This window comes from Montipora capricornis, chromosome 10, assembly GCF_036669925.1.
Source record: "Montipora capricornis isolate CH-2021 chromosome 10, ASM3666992v2, whole genome shotgun sequence".
NCBI lineage: Eukaryota > Metazoa > Cnidaria > Anthozoa > Scleractinia > Acroporidae > Montipora > Montipora capricornis.
In genome coordinates, this window is record NC_090892.1 from 31,894,978 (window position 1) to 31,912,477 (window position 17,500).

The 17,500-nt window shown below is 32.2% G+C and overlaps 1 protein-coding gene across 3 annotated transcripts in view; it reads left to right on the plus strand.

Moving 5' to 3' along the window:
- Positions 1–17,500, plus strand: part of LOC138022092 (N6-adenosine-methyltransferase subunit METTL3-like) — a 155,207-nt gene that overhangs the window by 106,010 nt on the left and 31,697 nt on the right. The gene's annotated exons all lie outside the window — the stretch shown is intronic.

Here is a 17,500-nt window from a genome sequence, read left to right on the forward strand (position 1 = left end):
TGTGCACGCCAGAATTTTGACAGATCAAGCAACACTGTCGAATTGAGACAAATATTCTTTTGGGCTGCTATTTAGTTGTTATTCCTTCACATTTCAAAGGATGAACAAATATTTTAAAAAAACTTGCAAAGTGATCTTCAACAATTGCAAAATTAAATTGTCGGACTGCACCAGACTTAATGCAACAGAGTATATGTCGATGACCTCTATTTTCCTTTAAAATCAGGGAAACACATGATGAGGCATTGCAATTCTTCCAACTATAGTGAATTCAGCGAATTTAATCACCTTTATTGCATGTCTTTGACACCAATTGGACTTGAGTTTATGAGACATGTCTATGTAAATTGAAGAATATTTTTGTCACGCACCACGGTGCCAAGGCATCTGCTAGCGAAGTTTTGTTTATTTCACACAATAATACATCATTACCTGCCTCGGAAAGAAGTCTTTATTAAAACATGAACACAAAAAAAGTTGTTAATGTGATAATAATAATAATAATAATAATGAATTTGTATAGCACTTAATTGTAGAAGAATATTCAAAAGTGCTGAACTTTAAGTTAAAAATCCCTTAAAAGCTAATAATAACAAGAATATATTATGCTATGGTAAAGTGTAAAAAATGAGATTCTAAGTTTCCAAACTAATTTAACATAAGCATCACAACCTTTCCAACAAATTGAAAGCTTTTTTAAAAGACCAAAATCATGTACGAACCATCATTAAGCTCAAGTTAAAGAAGAGGGACAGACCACTCAATCCCCGAACCAGATATGAAGTTAAAAAACCTACAAGACTGAGCCATCAGAAATGCCTTCACTGTGTAGCTCCACAACCATTTTGTAGTTCTTGAGGCAACTGATGAGCATGCGGCATCAGTTCAGCAAGACTTACAATGCCACTGCTGAAAAGGTACTCGGTCGAAAGAAGAGGAATAACAAACTCTGGATAGGTGCCAAATCTTGGTCAATTATCAAAGAAAGGAAGGGATTAAAGAGTAAGATGGAAAGTGCAGGACGACTAAGATCAAGGCATAAAACGAAAGACAAGGAGTGCTGGGATGGCGCAATGTTGAAAGCACTTGCCTCCCACCAATGTGGCCCGGGTTCAATTTGCAGATCTGGCGTCATATGTGGGTTGAGTTTGTTGGTTCTCTACTCTGCACCGAGAGGTTTTCTCCGGGTACTCCGGTTTCCCCTCTCCTCAAAAACCAACATTTGACTTGATTTGTGTTAATTGTTAATTTCAGTTTACAGTGTCCCCAACTAGTGCTCCAGCACTAGAACGACTAGACACTTAAATAAAGTTTCTTTCCTTTCCTTTTTTTCAAGTATTAGAGCAGATAAAAGGGTATGGTTGGAGAACCAGATGAGCATGGCTCAAAAGGCCTTTGACCGTGGACATATGAAGACCTTGTATGGAATCACCAAGAACATCAGCAATGACAAATGCCATGGCAGTACAGCAATTAAGGACGGGGACAACAACGTCATAACAGAGGAAGTTAGAAAGATGGAAAGAGCAATTTGAGGAAGTCCTAAATAGAGAACCACCGGAAAATCCCATCGCAATCATTGACCAACCACCTCTGGAAATCGAGACCATCAGCACTGAGCCAGTCAGTGTGGAGGAAGTAAAGCAGGCGCCCTTAAAGGTGGTAAAGCAGGCGACGTCGACAACATAGTGGCCAAGCTCTTAAAGGCAGACCCAGAAACGTCATCCCAGAAGTTACATGAAATCATCAAGCACATTTGGAAGGAGGAGGAGATTCCAAACCAGTGGTTAAGAGGGTTAATCGTGAAGATCCCCAAAAAAGGTGACTTGAAGGATTGTAGTAATTGGAGAGGCATAAGAATGAAAAAGGTATCGGTACCAAGCTTAGACCAGAACAGGCAGGATTCTTTGAAGGGAGAAATACCACCGAACAGATCTTCATATTGCGTAATATTATCAAGCAATCATCCGAATGGCAAGTGCCCTTGATAGTCAATTTCATCGACTTCGAGAAAGCATTTGACTCACTCCATAGAGATAGTCTGTGGGACATTATGCAATCATACGGTATCCCAGCAAAATTGTTTAAGATCATCAGACTGCTTTACCAGGGTGTAGAATGTGCCGTCCTTGATAATAGGGCAAACATCAGACTGGTTCAAGGTTCGAACAGGAGTCAAGCAAGGTTGTGAAATGTCCGATTTCCTCTTTTTATTAGCAATCAACTGGGTCATGCGCCAAACAACTGATCAATCCAACACTGGAATAAAGTGGAGGCTGATTAGAAGATCTTGACTTTGCAGACTATATTGCTCTCATCTCCACAACCATAAATCAGATGCAGCGGAAAACAACTACGCTTGCAGATACAGCTAGCAGAATTGGGCTGCAAATCAGCAGGAAGAAGACAGAAGCCCTAAAAGTCAACTGCAGAGGAAAGGAGAAGATCAAGTTTGTCGATGGCAAAGAGATCAAAGAGGTGAAAGACTTAGTATACCTGGGTGCAATAGTGAGTAACGAAGGGGGTGCAGATAAGGATATGAGCAACAGATTTGGCAAGCTGAGAAAGATCTGGAGCTCGAAGCAGTACAGAAGGAAAGTTAAGATCAGATTGTATGAGACGTTAGACAAACCAGTACCATTGTATGGATCCGAGACCTGGAAGATTAATGCTGCGGACAATGAGAGTCGAGATTCATTCCAATTTCAGTGCCTCAAGAGGATCCTGAGGATATATTGGCCATACATTTTCTCTGTCGATGAGTTAAATAAGCTTTGTGGCTGTGAAAGCATCAGCACAGCTGTAAACAGGAGAAGATGGAATTGGCTTGGACATGTAAATAAATAAATAAATATTGCTAGTGCTAATCACCCTTACTCACAGTCGAGGACTGAATTGCAAAGGGCGCGGCTCACGACATCGGGCTGAAAGCATACAAAGGTGCCTCTGGCTGCCACTATACAGTCCATGTTTGATGTCGGAGCACAGCACCACAGCTAGATGTTAATTAGCTGTGAGTCGATTTTTATGGGGGAGGAAAACCGGAGTACCCGGAGAAAAACCCTGGAGTCAGGTTGAGATCGACTGCCCACATGCTGGCCAAGGCCAGAGTTGAACCCTGGCTCGCAGTGGTGGGAGGCCCGATAGATAACCACTTAGCCACCCTGACCCCCTGAATGTGCTGCGAATGCAGAAGCAACTTCACTGTGCAACAGAACTGACCTTGGCACCTGTTGGTAAAAGCAAAGTAGGTCGCCCCAAAACAACTTGGCGCAGAACGGTTGAGAAAGAAAGATCGGACGCAGGTTGGAGGTTGTGGGAGCAAGCAAGAGCTTGTGTGGGGGATATGGACAGTGAGACATAGCGTGAAGAGGCGAGGTGAGGTGAGGTTAAAAAGAAGTGTTTTAAGTTGCTTTTTGAAAATGCAGAGACTGCTGCTTGTTCTTATAGCTAATAGTAGGGAGTTCCATAAAACAGGTGTGGCACGAGCAAAGGCCCGATCCCCAAGTATTTTGGAATAAACAGAAGAGATTGTGCAGATGAGCGAAGAGCATAATTAGGTGCTGGTTTCAAGGATAAAAGATCGTTAATGTAAAATGGACTTTGGTTGTGTAGTGACTTCAAACAAAAAGGAGCAATTTAAACTGAACTCTGAATGATACTGGAAACTAATGTAAGTCGATAAGGGCCGGTGAGATATGACCAAATTTCGTAATCTGAAAAATCACTCTACCCACGGCATTCTGAACTTTTTGTAAACAATCAAGTTGATATTTAGGTAGACCAAATAGAAGTGTGTTACAGTAATTGACTTGCGAGAATACAAAGGCATGGATCAACGTTTTTGTCGATTTCACGGTAATGAATTTTCTGATCTGTCTTATGTTGTATAGTCTGCAAAAAGCCTTGCTAGAAGTCTTGCTTATGTGAACATTCATTTGCACATGAGCATTGAAACAGGAGCCAAGGTTCCGGACGCTTTCTATAGGTGTCACCAATGATAATAGATTCAATCGATGTTTTTTCAGGGTTGTTGACTGGTGCCAATGATTAGAAAGTCAGTTTTTGCATCATTGATCATTAAACGATTTGCAGTAAACCAAGAGTGAACATCAATGATGCACTTTTCAATCAAAGAGACAGCGTTAATTTTCCGAATGGATAGAACAAGTTGGAAGGAGAGAGAAATCTGAAGTAGTATAGTAGTTGGAGGTGCTAGCGCATTAATATGAAATTTGAATAAAACGAAGTTCAAATACGATTTTAACAAAGCGCAAAAAGAACCAACTTGAAAACAACAAGAAACTAATTAATATGCATAAAAATTTTGCAATGAAATTTGACCCTGGTATTTTGCGTTGAAATTTTAACCTAATTAATATGCATAAAAATTTTGCGTTGAAGTTAAATCTTGAAATCTAACAGAGTGTGTTTAAATATTCGCATAATCAATCAAATGGAACATGAAAACAAAATGAAGGGTTTTTTCCCATGATATTTAAACCAATCAGAAATGTACCCATAAATTTACCAGCTGATAAATTTTCTGATAAATTTTCTGATAATCTGGAGATGAATGAAGTGTGTTAAATATTCATATAATCAACATAGCGTGACATTTGATAAACTTTATGAGTAAAGTTTATGATTAAACTTTAACGGTAAACTTTATGAGTAAACTTTTGCGGTAAACTTTAGCAGTAAACTTTATCATTCAAATTGTTTTTGTGTGTTGATTTTATAATGACCGTAAGCATAACTTGTAATACCATTATTATAAATATATCTTTTATCATCGAAGCATGACAATGACACTTAATTCAGCTCATAGCTTCCTAGTTGATGATAATTGCTTCTAATTGTTTTCATTGTACGATACATTTGTTTTTTATGGAATAAAGTTTGTTTGAAGTCTTCATGCTTGATATTTTTTTGATCTACAATCCTTTTAATTCCTGTTTTATTATTTTGATCATTGTTTTTGATATAAGAATACATTTTACTTCGTAAGCCTATGAATTCAGTGATTGGAATTCCAGCAGCTTCATCTTTGAATTTTCCAATAACTTTCTTATTAGTTTTATCATAGAATTGACTATTTTCAGTATAATCACTGAAATCAACTTTATTTTTGTCATTAAAAAAGTCTTGATACACATCATTAGTTTCAATTTCATAGGTGAGTGAATCTGTGTCTGTGAATAATAATTTTGCTTTATGATTCTACTTTTGTTTGATATAATTATAATGAAAATCATACATTAGCATTTTGCTTAGATCTAAAATACACTTTCCAACATAAGCTGGTCTATTTAGGGTTAGTGTTTCTTTAATCTTATGAATAGCTACTAGATTTTCATTGAAGATTTTGCAACTAACAGAAGTCGGTTTTGATGTTAATTTCAACAGTTTTTTCTCATCCATAATGAGTCTAACATCAACACGCTTACATAAATTTTCCATTGTTTTTCCAAATACACTGTTGTTCATGAGTTTGAAGAAATCTTTTTCAAAAGCATTTTAGCATTTGTTCTTTTCTGTATTAAAGTCAATATACTGCTTTAGCCAAGGTGATTAATCAAATTCTAATACTTTATGAACTTTTGTTATTTTAAGACCTAAATCGAGATATAATTGTAGATTTCTGTAATGAAGAACATACTTTTCTTCATTGTTTAATGTAGGAATAAGCTTTTTAACAAGATTAGTAGAAATATTATATTTCTCAGAAATTGTTTTTGCATATTCAGATAACATATTTCTAGCAACTTTAATTTTTTCTGGAGCTAAAGGATAATTTTTATGCAAATCATGTAATTTTTTGGGATACTTGAGATCAACTTCAAGAATCAATCCTTTTTTACTGTCATCTTTATATTTAGCTAGGTCAAGCTTATTAATTTGTTTTTCTGATAACCATCTATTACATAATTACATAATTCATTTGGTATTTTAATATAGCTATATCCTTTCATAGGTTCATATTTAAAGGGGCTAGGTCACGCTATTTTAGGTAAATTTGTTTAATTTTGGTCATTATGAGCTCCAAACGTCAAATTGGCAGAGCAAGAGTCTTTCATTTGCAAAATCACGGCCACATAACAACTGAGAATGATTTTCCAGCTGTGTAAATGACATTTTGATATAGACTGATATAAATTTGAAAAAAGTTGGGCCGACGTTTTTCAAATTTACCCAAATTCAATCCATTTCAATCCTCTCCAGTTTTGTCCATCCATGTCCCTTCTTGGCTTCCCTGTGTTTTGTTAGAGTTCTTCTATAGTTTTGAACTGTTATTTTGATATTTTAGTTAATTCTATGACCATTCGATCAGTGCTAAAATTGCCTAAAATTGCGTGACCTAGCCCCTTTAACAACATTAAGATAATGATTATCAACTAATTGTATAGTCCAACCAGATCCTTCTGAAATCCATCGAGCTACCTTGTTTAATATTTGTTGTTTCGATAATTTTAAAGCTAGTTCAATTTGAGTTTTGTTTATTACTGTTTGTGCTATGCTGTTAAAATAAGCTGATTTCATTGTTTTTTCTTAATGACCTGGTTTTTTTTTTTTTCGAATGTGATCTTCAATGTTACAATGAATTTTAGTCCTTTCATTTTATTTAAAATTTTTTCAATATGTTTTAACATCCATTCTCGTGTTTTGCAATTGAATTAAAGGTCTTTGTTGTTTTTAATGCTTATTTCATATGATGTTGTGTAGCCTTTTAAAGCTTTGTTTGTTCCTTTTATTATAGTTCTTGGTAGTTGTACAGGCTTTTTAATAACCTGTTTTTTAGTTCTTGGAGCTGGAATTGGTTTATAATCATCACGAAATTCAAGTGGTGGTTCAATTATATTGTCTTCATAATCGTTAACCATTTGTTCAACACTTTTGCGTGGTTTAGGAATTGGTATTGGATGAGTGGAGTTTTGATTTTTATTTGTTTGAAGTATATTTATTAATTTATTTTTGTCTAAGATTATATCAATAAGTTCTTGTTTTGAAAATTCATTATAATTTTCCTTAATATTAATTTTGTTATTAATATTCAATTTGATAAAATAATTTATACCAAATCCATAAATATTTTTATCTTTTAACTTTTGTTTTTCGGAGGTAAAATAATTTTTCAGTTCATTGTATTTTTTATTTAATTTATTAGTCTGTCTTTTTTTAATAACTAAATCATTTTTGTATTGGGTTTGATTAAATTGACGTATTCATTAATTTTGTTTTTTGCTTTTAACTTTTGTTCTTTTTTTAAATTTTAACTACGGCATCAATTTTTTTATCCATACCAATTCTTAAAATTTTAATAAGTTGTTTATAATTTTTATTATTAATCCCAATTTTAAGAACCTCATTATAATCAAGAATTCAATAGTGTAACCATCTAAATTATTTAAAAAATCATTAGCTTCATTATCATTCAAAAGTATATGTCCACTTAGAACGAGTTCAAATAGATTTTCATAATCTCTTAATTTGCTTTCATTCATTTCTTTTTTATAAAGTTTTTGTGAATCATCAGTCGTTGGTTTAAATAAATTTTTAGCGTTAAATTTTTTCATGTATAATTATACTGTATATAATTTTTTTTATTTTGAAGTAAATTTACATATGAAAAATGTTTAATAAAAAAAATAAAAATATATGTTTAAAAAATTAAATCTTTCATGAATTAATTTGATGCTTTGTTGTATAAATATGGCAGCTAATTGATAATTTCTATTACAAAATTCACAAAACCATAATTTATTAAGCATATATTTCGTTTTTGATTTACGGATCGTGTTTAATCTTTCTTCAGTTTTATAAGTCATTTTAAATTATTATATTACTATATATTTAAGTCAATACAATTATTTTCAAATTATAAATACGATCATTTATTTTCTATATGTTTTTTTGATTTTAAATGTATGATTTTTTCACTCAATTTATAATTTTTTTTTACATTAAGTGCAATACCAATTTTCATAATTAGTATCATTGCTATAACTATCAATATCACTATCACTATCGCCAGTTTCTGTTCTTGTTTTATAGCTATCATCCTTATTATTATCATTGTTATCAATAAATTTTTTACAGCGATATAAACATGACTTTAAATCAAGTTCATCTTTATTATTTTCAAAAAGAAGATGTAGATGCAAAATAAACTTATTATAAAAAATATCGTATTTATTTAACATTTTATATAATTTTTATAATTTTAATATATATTTCAAACATTAATAATTTCAACCTTCTTTTTAAGCTAAGCTAAGCATAAGCTAAGCAACAATTACTTAATAAACCTATGATTTGTTTTAAAATTTTCATTTATATATTAACATTAGATTTTTTATATTTCTTGAGAGGATTCTGTTTCAGTTTCATAAATGTTATCTGAATTAACATTAAAACTACATTGAGAATCATCAATAAAGCTGTCATTTAAATCATATCGATCTAATTGACTATCGCTTTGATAAATTACTTTCAAATTTAGATAAATATAAATCAATACTTTTAGAACTCATTTTATATCATATATACAGAAAATAATTCTATATATTTTATTTTTTATATATCTGTCAAATCTTTCATTGGTATCCAACTGTTAAAATCGTCACTATATCCTTTCTATTTTACCAAAGCTTGTTTCTTTTTATAATCTCTTTTTATAACTTTATCAATTCTAAATACATCTTGTTTTGCTTTATTAATTCAGGCTCATAAAAACTTCCTTGTATCTCTTCATTATTGAGATCCTTTATTTTGTAAGTTATTGGATTACTGTATTGTATTTTATCAACTGTGAATATTTCTTCAGTCCAGTTTGGAGTATAACCTTTATCAAATGTTTTTCTTTTATATTTGCTTATCCTAACCTTATCACCAATTTTAAATTTTGGTTTGGATGATAATTGCTCCATATCACTGTATAAATTGAAATACACTATTCCTTCATTCTTTTTATTTGAAGCTTCTCTTGGTGACATTTATATTGAACTGTGTTTAGTGTTGTTATACTCTTTTAATATTTTATACAAAAAGTCTAAATATTGTGTATTGCCCTGAACTGTAAACTGTTTCCACATTTTATTGTTAATTGTGCGATTCCATCTTTCGACTACTGATGATTTTTCTTCATTTTCTGTTGAATAGAGTTTTATTTTATTGTTAGCTAAGGGATCTTTTACATGTTTGTTATAAAACTCACTTCCTTTATCAGTCCACAAATATTCTGGTTTTCTACCATTTTTGAAGATGCTTTGAAATGCTTCTTTAACGGTTTCTCCTTGTTTATTTTTATTGGTACAATCCATCCATATTTACTAAAAACATCTATCAGCATAAGAAGATATTTGTATCCTTTGTTCCATTTACTACATTTCTGCATTTCAACTAAGTCTGTAGCCCATATTTCATCAATATGATTAACAATAACATTCCACCAAGTAAACTTTATTTCTATTGGTTTATGCCCTTGTTTTTGCTAACTGTTGCTGCCAATTTAGGAAGTAGGGAGAAAAACTCGCCTATCGGCTCGTGTTTCCCACGAAGGCTTCTTTATTTGTTAATTATCAATACTTGCTGATATTTGAAAATAACGAGAAGTTTGTGTTGGTTGTCCTACTTCATATAATTCTCTTAAATACTTCCATTTTGATTCTTTCATAAATGAGCTCATGAAATTTGAATACACACTATCTTTTGGAATCAATTTTGGCAACCATAATTCAAATTTGTCAATTACAATTCTTCCGGCATCAGTACCATTTGCCATGTGAATCAATTCTCCATCTTCATTTAAAGTAATATTAAATTGAATTTGCATTGGAACTAGCATTTTACTTTCTAATTCTTCAAAAAAGCTGTAACGATTCAAAGGAATAATAACATTAATATGTTTAGCACCTCCTGTTCTATCATTATTAACAGCTTGAGAAAGCAATCTTCTTGACTCGAAACCAATATTGTTATTAGCGGTAGTATTATTTGTATCAAGGTACCATAAACTATTTTTGCCAATAGATCTTGAATAATCATCTGAATATTCAAGAAGATTTTTCACAAAAGTTACATTATGAAGATTATCAGTATCATATACTGTTTTACCTGCAGATTTAATCATAAGATGCTTCATAAGGCTATAGGAATCATTAATTAATGTTATTCTATCAGCTGCTGCATAATCAGCTCAATCTGCTATTTTTTGTAACTGAAAACGAACTTCGAAGTATCCATTATACCAATCAAAAAATGAAGATCTATCATTTATTGTGAATTTGTATCCGTTGTTTACTTGATGTTGATTATTGCCAGGAGCTCGAATAACATCATCTAATTGAAAACGAACATACTCGTTTCGTTGTAAATATTCACTTGTTCTAAAAGCCATTTTATACTATTATATTACATAATTTTAATGTCTTCTTTTGATACCACTACCTGATATTAAACGATTTAAAATCATATTAGTGTCTTCTTCTTGTTTTTTAATTGATTGAATAGGAATAATTCTTTCTTGTTTTGGCTTTGTTGATGAATTTTGCCTCATTTTAGAAAGTTGTCTCATAATTAATTCACCAGATTTTTCAGCAACCTTTTTTCCAATTTTTTCACCAGCATGAGAAATTCCTGATTCTAATGCTCTTTTTGCCATAGCCTTAGCTACTTTTTTGAAAACTGAAGATGCAATCGCTTTCATAGGTTTAAAAATGTTATCAATAATTATACCAGATCCTTTGTGTTTATATACAAATTTTCTAACTCTTGGATGATAAAATCTTTTGAATTCGTATGGTTTCATTATATTGTTATGTTATATTATTCTACTCTTTTTAAAATCAGTGAATATGATACATCAGCTCCATTTAAATTTAACAATATTTGTTCACCATATGTTACCCACATTCTAATTGATGAAATTGTAGTTTTATTAATTGGATTAAAGGTGATTCTTCCTGGTTCTAGTGTAAATGAATGCGATGGTTGTAAAACGCTTGTACTAAAACTGTAATTTATATCCGTATCTTGACCATCAACTAAGCTATCATTAATCAAATCACAATGGATATTTAATACGTCAGTATCTTGAGATAAATTAGAGACTTTAGTACCAACATGTGTACCACTTGTTAATATTTTTTTGTCAAAACCTATGAGATCATTACAATCTGATTTTGTTAAATCGTCTTACTTGAGACGGCAAAACAATTGTGATTCTGAATGTTGTTGCATTAAATTTAAAGGATATACCGTCTTTCTTTATTATTTGTTTGAGATAATTATCAAAGTCGTTGTGATTCCATACACCAGCTGGAAACATGATATCTTGAAAGTTTGAACCATTAATGATGCTATATGCTGTTGTTTGAATTTTATAACTTGGATTAACATTAAACCATGTAAAACTCATATTAATAATTCTATTTAAACCAATCTGATATTCATGATTACTTGGTAAAATTATTGGTCTCGTGAATTTTGTAACAAAATTTTCAGGTTTATTAAAAGGTATTTCTTTAACAGAATAGCTTGATAATACAATTTCTCTATCCATGTATATACAATATTGTTACAGTAAATTTTGAAATACTTCTTATAGAGTTTGTTATGTTGTGATTTATTAATTGTTGATGTTTTTAGCAATGTGTCTAATATAGAAACACCCATATTCCGCATTTCAATGCTTGTATTACCAGCTAAAAATTCACCAACAATCAATTCCAATTTTTTGATAAGCTGATTTGGATCATTGAATAATACAACATTTCCACCTCTCTGCTTTTTTTGAATTCCAGAACCTTTCATTGTTTTGACTTTATTTTCATAATGATTGATGTATGCATTCAATGTAACTCTTGCATTGTCTGTTCTTTTATTTACCATTTGTCTCACAGCTTCAGAAAGGGAACCACTTTTGAATTTTTTAGTTATAGCAGACTTATACCCTTTTAATTGATTTCTTCTTTTTTTAGCATCATTAATAATCTTAGATATTTTTTGTTCTTTTGTTGAGTCATTTCTTGTTGACTTAGTACCTTTTCAACAGAATCATAATTTTGAACTCCAAGATCATCCAATACCTCATTATCCATATCTAATCCATAATCAACTTCATCTTCTTCATATTCGGGAGGAAGATCTTGTGTTTCAGGGAAATATTGAGGATCAATACTTATTTGTTTTTTACCTTCCAATGTATCTTTTAATGATTCTTTATAAGTTGGAGTCTTAGAAACAATTTGTTTTTCTTGCTGTGGTAATGCTGGGTCTTCAAATAAATCACCAAGATTCATATCTGGAACTTCATCTTCAATATCAATGCCATCATTTGGCACTTCACGTTATTGGTTTAAACACCTTTGAAAAAGATGCTTGACTTGTTTTTTGACCCAAATCATGCTGAATAATAGCATTTCTTACGGTGTTAATTTTTTCTCTTAATTCAGATATACTTTTTGCAAGTTCTTTCCATTTTAGTAAACTCATTTGTTATATTATTTGGTTACATAAAAATGGGAAATCGTATATAAAAGATAGCTTTTTACACAGTGTTCAACATTGTGTTGTACATCATGTTAATGAACAAATTATTCTTTGAAATTGAGGTGAATAGTGGTAGAATATTTGCGGCGAGGTAAATATTCTGCCACTTTTCATCGAGACTGAAAAGAATCATTGTTTTAGTATATACTCACGAAGTGATCTCAACAACAATTGCAGAAAAAACCATCCAAAGTCGATTTAATTGGCATCTCAATTCATGCGTGGAAAACTTGCAAGTGGCACAAAGCATGCGCAAAACTGTTTACAGAAGCTTCAAACATGGCAAATCTAAACAACCTTCACAAACAGCAAAGTGGTCATTTAGCACCGTTTAAATCAGCAATCTAAATCGAAAGTCTGCTTGGTAAAACATTTTCACCGTTGGATCAAAGTTTTTGAGGTTCATTTGAAATGGAAATTGAAAGTGCAGTTGGTAAAGGATCCACATGAAATGGTGGCTCTAATTGAGGGGAGCTTTAGTTTGTTGTAAAATGACCCGTCTTGTTTCCTTGCAACCATGTGGAACTTTCTGAAACATGTTTTTAATTCCTCGATTTCACTAAGAAATTCGTTTTGGTGGACGACCAGCCCTACAACAGAGAATTACTGCGAGTGAAACAAATTGTTGGCGTGAAGATTGTTTAATTTTCAGCAATAAAGTTTCTGGAAAAACAAAGTCAAACACTGGTTGGCAAAAGTATGAACTCTTCTCTTACCTTTGAAAACTTTCGGGTCAAATTTTGTGGCCTTCTTTGTCTTCTGTAGCACAGCATCATGTTGTATTCTCAATATTTCCGATTCATAAATGCTGGCGAGTTTACGCCGGCCATTTTGTTTTGTTTGGATCAAGCATTATTCACCCCGTAGGGAGTGAATAATGCTCAATTACTCTGAGATAGCGAACCAATCAGATTGCTTGAAACACCAAAATCACTTAGTGAGTATATACTAACAAATAATATACCCATATGATATAAATGAGAATACCAAATTACAATTCGACTGATTATAGTGTTGAAAATTATAAACAGTTATATGATTTTATGCCAAATAAGTGCTTTTGAATGCTAATTTGTGGCCCAAGCAGTTCAGGAAAAACAAACACATTAATGCATATGATTTACAATTTTCTTTATTATTACAAAATCTATTTGTATGCTAAAAACTTAGAACAGTCAATATATCAAAATTTATTGAACATATTTGAAGCAATAAGTAATGACGTTGGTTATGATATAATTGAAGCATGTAACGACCAAATTATACCAGTATCTGAATTTACAGATGATAATCAAAAGCTGGTTATATTTGATGATTTTGTTTGTGAAAAAAGTAAAAGCCATTGATTGATTATTTTATACGTGGAAGACATAAAAATTGCAGTGTTATTTATTTGAATCAATTGTATTAAACTGCTCACATTTTTGCATTTATGAATTTCCAAGCACTAATGAAAAATTACTTATTTGCCGTGAAAATAATACTCCAAAAGAAGCATATGAAAAAGCAACAAAGGATCCATACAGCTTCATTTATATTGATAAGCCATAAAAAATTTACAACTTAAAACTTCAATGGAAAAATCTATTTAATTATATATAAATAAGTTATTCAAACGGCTTATTAGAATCAACAAGTACAAAAATAATTGAAGGTATACCAGGCGTTGGTTTTAAACTGACTATAGATGGTAATTATGATATGGACGATGAAAATTTAACTAATTTAAAACTAGGACAACATGATAGTGATGCTTTAACAAAAAAGCAGATATACGATCACGTTAAGGTAAATGGTGGTTCATCTAGCCAACCAGTTGATTTAACTAATTATTTGAAAAAAGATGGAAGCGATAAAATGACTGGATTGCTAAATATGGATAATACAAGGATTTTAAATGTCGGTAATGGAAGGCATGATACAAATGATGCTTTAACATATTCTCAATTTGAGTTTTGTTATTTTGATCTTAATGTTGATGATGGTAAAATAGAAGCTCAGAATCCAATTGATATGGGTAATAAAGAAATAACCGGCTTACAAGATCCTATTCATCATAAAGATGCAGCGACAAAATTTTACATTGATAACTCGATGACATTAAAAGCTGATAAAGCGGAGCTAAGTAATTATATTTTAAAAAGTGGTTTGACAAGTAATCTTGATATGAAAAATCATAACATTAATAACGTTAAACAAGCTTTGTCTGGACGTCAAGCAATAAATTTCTCTCAACGAAGCAACGAATTAAGTAATTATCTTCATTTATCAGGAGGAACCCTAACCGGTGATTTACAATGTAATGATAATAGTATTTATGGAATTAAAAACGTTAGTAACGACACCTCTGCTGTTAATCGTAAATATGCAAAGGATAAACTAAACAAAAATTAGATGAAAATAAAGACATTAATATGGCTGGTTTCAAAATTCTGAGTTATAGGAAACCAAATGATTTAAATGAGCTTGTAAATAAATCATATGTTGATCAAAAAGTTCTAGCAGGTGGTTCCATTGATTTAGCACCATATCTTAAAAAAGATGGAAGTGTGGTAATGACTAATAATTTCAACGTTAACAATAATAAACTGATCAATGTAAAAAGTAGATGCTGTTAATTTTCAGCAATTAAATAATAGCGTATCACCTGTAACAAATGTTAGTGAAATTTTATATTTAAAAAAAAATGGTAAAACACCTTTAACAGGAAATTTAAATCTTAATAATTTCAAAATCACTAATTTACAAAAAGGAAGACAAGAGACTGACTCAATAAATTTAAAACAATTAAACAAAAGTCATATAACATCGCATACTAATCGTGAAAATGTTTTTGAATATGTTATGAAATTTAGTAGCGAATTTAGTGCTGATTTTGGAATTAGCAGTGTTAATCTCGTAAATAATTTTGAAGACATGCCTCATTTAAAAATTTATGGGTACATTTCTGATTGGTTAAAAAATCATGGGAAAAAACCCTTCATTTTGTTTCCATGTTCCTTTTGATTGATTATGCGAATATTTAAACACATTCTATTTGTGAAAAAGACTATTTTTTGATTAGAAGATTGAAGATTTAACTTCAACGCAAAATTTTTATGCATATTAATTAGTTTAAAATTTCAACGCAAAATCCCAAGGTCAAATTTCATGCATATTATGCATATTAATTAGATTCTTGTTGTTTCAAGTTGGTTAATTTTGCACTTTGTTAAAATCGTGTTTGAACTTCGTTTTATTCAAATTTCATATTAATGCGCTAGTAGCCCCAACTAATGTACTACTTACTATCTGAGTGTCACCAGCATAACCATGAGCGGAAGGGAGGTGCTGAGAAATAATGTTAAGGATGTAGAGAGTAAATAAGAGGGCCCTAAACAGCTGCCCTGAGGGACTCCACAGTTTAGGTTAAAGTCGTCAGAAGTCTTATCACCGATAAGGATACGTTGTTTGCAACCAGCCAGAAATGAGTCAAACCAATTTAAAGTAGTTCCAAGGACTCCAAAATCCTGTTGCAAAATATTTAGAAGATTGGAAAGTGCAATGGTATCAAAAGCAGAACTTAGGTCCAAAAGTACAAGAAGTGTCACTTCCTTATTATCCATACTCATTAAGATAACCTTTAATAGAGCAGTCTCTGTCGAGTGATACTTGGAAACATGGAAACTGGACTGGAGCTTGGACTGGAGGGGCAGGACGAGAAGTTGTTGATGTGCATTCTTTTCCACTACCTTGGAAATGAATGGAAGATTACTGACTGGACGGAAGTTATTGTAAACCAAATAAAGTCCAGGTTTTTTTTAGTGGAGGGCTAACAACAGCTGTTTTCCAATTTTCTGGAACGTTACCACTGAGAAGAGAGAGATTAACCATCTCAGGGATAGAGGGCGCTAAGAAGTCAAGACAGGCCTTCACTAGCCACATAGGAATAGGATCCAACCGACAAGAGGCATTGGAGGATTCTAGTATAATCTAAGTCACTTCTCCTTTTGATAGCGGGGAAAAAATTCTCCAGATTCTCCGTAGGAGTAACAACAACAAGTTGAGGCTCTTGAACTTGAAACTTGCCAAGATTTTTCTTTATGATTTCAATTTTTTTGAGAAAAAAGGTTCCAAATTCATTTGTTAGCTTAGTGGGATCATCTTCTCTGGAGGAGCCATCTCAAGTGGTTCCCTGGATAAAGAGCTAACCACATGAAATAGCTTGCGAGAGTCACCCGCACACTGTTCCATCAGGTTTGAACAATAATTCACACGTGCAGATTTAAGAAGTGCAAAGTATTGATTGCGAGCTTTATGGTAATTATTCCAGTCGCTCTCTCTCACTCAATATGACAATATACTAAGTGCACTACCACAAAAATACCTCTGGTTGCACGACCCCAGAACCTCATTTCCATGCGTAGAGACAGTTGAAATTTCTTCGTCAAACCAGTTTTGGCCGTCAAAACTGCGACTGCGTTCCATGAGAGGCAATGAAGCGCATTACGAACAAGCATTCCTGAAAGTTGTGATTCTAGTTATGGCTATTCATTTCCACAGTTTTAATAATTTTGGAGCAATTTTAACGATGTTGTATTGATCTTAAGTGGGTAAGATTGATTTATTTTATGAAAGTTTTTTTCCCTCAGAGCGAAACTTTATAGTTGAACTGAGATCACTGCCCAAAGTGCAGAATGGAAGACTTTAACGTTTGAGAAAATTGTCTGTCCTTACCATTTTCCGTCCGTAAGTCCTCCTTTCCTGGAGACAGTTGCAACACATGTTGACGAGTTCACCTTTTTTAGTTAGTTCCCCCAACCACTCAAACGAGCTTGAGTATCTACAAGATCTCTCATGCTCAAATCGATAAGCAAAATAAGTTGTCAAAGCCGTAATGACGCGTGAAGGCACTGAAACAGCACACTGACCATCAGAACAGTTTGGCCTTTTCCTCTCTGGTCAAAGA